This window comes from Salmo salar, unplaced genomic scaffold (assembly GCF_965601325.2).
Source record: "Salmo salar unplaced genomic scaffold, fSalSal1 ptg000293l, whole genome shotgun sequence".
NCBI classification, from domain to species: domain Eukaryota; kingdom Metazoa; phylum Chordata; class Actinopteri; order Salmoniformes; family Salmonidae; genus Salmo; species Salmo salar.
The window spans coordinates 1305001-1307500 of NW_027675346.1; the positions used below are offsets into that span (position 1 = coordinate 1305001).

Here is a 2500-nt window from a genome sequence, read left to right on the forward strand (position 1 = left end):
CGCCCGATCTCGTCTGATCTCGGAAGCTAAGCAGGGTCGGGCCTGGTTAGTACTTGGATGGGAGACCGCCTGGGAATACCAGGTGCTGTAAGCATTTTGTCCACGAGGGTGTGCTCTTGCACTATTTCATCAGCAACACTGCCTTGTATTAAGCATTTAATGATGAATTGACTAAATGTCTGTTTTATCAGATTCACTTTGACTATATATGTTGTAGCAAGAGATTGTTTCTCGCTTACGGCCATACCAGCCTGGGTACGCCCGATCTCGTCTGATCTCGGAAGCTAAGCAGGGTCGGGCCTGGTTAGTACTTGGATGGGAGACCGCCTGGGAATACCAGGTGCTGTAAGCATTTTGTCCACGAGGGTGTGCTCTTGCACTATTTCATCAGCAACACTGCCTTGTAGTAAGCATTTAATGATGAATTGACTAAATGTCTGTTTTATCAGACTCACTTTGACTATATATGTTGTAGCAAGAGATTGATTCACGCTTACGGCCATATCAGCCTGGGTACGCCCGATCTCGTCTGATCTCGGAAGCTAAGCAGGGTCGGGCCTGGTTAGTACTTGGATGGGAGACCGCCTGGGAATACCAGGTGCTGTAAGCATTTTGTCCACGAGGGTGTGCTCTTGCACTATTTCATCAGCAACACTGCCTTGTATTAAGCATTTAATGATGAATTGACTAAATGTCTGTTTTATCAGATTCACTTTGACTATATATGTTGTAGCAAGAGATTGTTTCTCGCTTACGGCCATACCAGCCTGGGTACGCCCGATCTCGTCTGATCTTGGAAGCTAAGCAGGGTCGGGCCTGGTTAGTACTTGGATGGGAGACCGCCTGGGAATACCAGGTGCTGTAAGCATTTTGTCCACGAGGGTGTGCCCCTGCACTATTTCATCAGCAACACTGCCTTGTAGTAAGCATTTAATGATGAATTGACTAAATGCAGCTTCCTGCCTTTTTAATAGGATCAAATTTCCTTGTGTTTTCAATTAGCATCTGCCTTGTATTTATAAGACAAACAAGAATATTGTTGCTGAATGCAGCTTGTGTGTGCTTTGTGCTCCTTTGCCCTGTTCAAATGATGAAAGGAAATAAAGTTTGTATTTTATCCAACTACCTGTGCTAAAAAGTGATGGGAACAGTGTTTGTAATTTCTTCTACTTTTTCAGTGACACAAAGTTCAAGCTGCTTATCTAATTGGTGAAAATGCAATGTCTGTTTATCACACTCACTTTGACTATATATGTTGTAGAAAGAGATTGTTTCTCGCTTACGGCCATACCAGCCTGAGTACGCCCGATCTCGTCTGATCTCGGAAGCTATGCAGGGTCGGGCCTGGTTAGTACTTGGATGGGAGACCGCCTGGGAATACCAGGTGCTGTAAGCATTTTGTCCACGAGGGTGTGCTCTTGCACTATTTCATCAGCAACACTGCCTTGTATTAAGCATTTAATGATGAATTGAGTAAATGTCTGTTTTATCAGATTCACTTTGACTATATATGTTGTAGCAAGAGATTGTTTCTCGCTTACGGCCATACCAGCCTGGGTACGCCCGATCTCGTCTGATCTCGGAAGCTAAGCAGGGTCGGGCCTGGTTAGTACTTGGATGGGAGACCGCCTGGGAATACCAGGTGCTGTAAGCATTTTGTCCACGAGGGTGTGCCCCTGCACTATTTCATCAGCAACACTGCCTTGTAGTAAGCATTTAATGATGAATTGACTAAATGCAGCTTCCTGCCTTTTTAATAGGATCAAATTTCCTTGTGTTTTCAATTAGCATCTGCCTTGTATTTATAAGACAAACAAGAATATTGTTGCTGAATGCAGCTTGTGTGTGCTTTGTGCTCCTTTGCCCTGTTCAAATGATGAAAGGAAATAAAGTTTGTATTTTATCCAACTACCTGTGCTAAAAAGTGATGGGAACAGTGTTTGTAATTTCTTCTACTTTTTCAGTGACACAAAGTTCAAGCTGCTTATCTAATTGGTGAAAATGCAATGTCTGTTTATCACACTCACTTTGACTATATATGTTGTAGCAAGAGTTCGTTTCTCGCTTACGGCCATACCAGCCTGGGTACGCCCGATCTCGTCTGATCTCGGAAGCTAAGCAGGGTCGGGCCTGGTTAGTACTTGGATGGGAGACCGCCTGGGAATACCAGGTGCTGTAAGCATTTTGTCCACGAGGGTGTGCTCTTGCACTATTTCATCAGCAACACTGCCTTGTATTAAGCATTTAATGATGAATTGACTAAATGTCTGTTTTATCAGATTCACTTTGACTATATATGTTGTAGCAAGAGATTGTTTCTCGCTTACGGCCATACCAGCCTGGGTACGCCCGATCTCGTCTGATCTCGGAAGCTAAGCAGGGTCGGGCCTGGTTAGTACTTGGATGGGAGACCGCCTGGGAATACCAGGTGCTGTAAGCATTTTGTCCACGAGGGTGTGCCCCTGCACTATTTCATCAGCAACACTGCCTTGTAGTAAGC

General features: G+C 44.6%; 8 non-coding genes across 8 annotated transcripts in view; all 8 read left to right on the forward strand.

Annotated features, from left to right (window-relative positions):
- LOC145872386 (5S ribosomal RNA) overlaps positions 1–94 on the forward strand; it is a 119-nt gene extending 25 nt beyond the window's left edge. The window contains exon 1 of the ribosomal RNA XR_014388018.1: positions 1–94. This exon is cut by the window's left edge and continues 25 nt beyond it. This is a non-coding gene — a ribosomal RNA (5S ribosomal RNA).
- Positions 95–233: 139 nt separating this feature from the next.
- LOC145872388 (5S ribosomal RNA) lies at positions 234–352 on the forward strand. Its single transcript, XR_014388020.1, has one exon. It is a non-coding gene; the product is annotated as a 5S ribosomal RNA (ribosomal RNA).
- Positions 353–491: 139 nt separating this feature from the next.
- LOC145867337 (5S ribosomal RNA) lies at positions 492–610 on the forward strand. The gene has a single exon (XR_014383330.1). It is a non-coding gene; the product is annotated as a 5S ribosomal RNA (ribosomal RNA).
- A 139-nt stretch (positions 611–749) lies between these two features.
- Positions 750–868, forward strand: LOC145867763 (5S ribosomal RNA). The gene has a single exon (XR_014383756.1). It is a non-coding gene; the product is annotated as a 5S ribosomal RNA (ribosomal RNA).
- A 409-nt stretch (positions 869–1277) lies between these two features.
- On the forward strand, positions 1278–1396 carry LOC145868770 (5S ribosomal RNA). The gene has a single exon (XR_014384766.1). It is a non-coding gene; the product is annotated as a 5S ribosomal RNA (ribosomal RNA).
- Positions 1397–1535: 139 nt separating this feature from the next.
- On the forward strand, positions 1536–1654 carry LOC145872389 (5S ribosomal RNA). Its single transcript, XR_014388021.1, has one exon. It is a non-coding gene; the product is annotated as a 5S ribosomal RNA (ribosomal RNA).
- Positions 1655–2063: 409 nt separating this feature from the next.
- LOC145872390 (5S ribosomal RNA) lies at positions 2064–2182 on the forward strand. The gene has a single exon (XR_014388022.1). It is a non-coding gene; the product is annotated as a 5S ribosomal RNA (ribosomal RNA).
- A 139-nt stretch (positions 2183–2321) lies between these two features.
- On the forward strand, positions 2322–2440 carry LOC145872391 (5S ribosomal RNA). Its single transcript, XR_014388023.1, has one exon. It is a non-coding gene; the product is annotated as a 5S ribosomal RNA (ribosomal RNA).
- Positions 2441–2500: the final 60 nt, after the last annotated feature.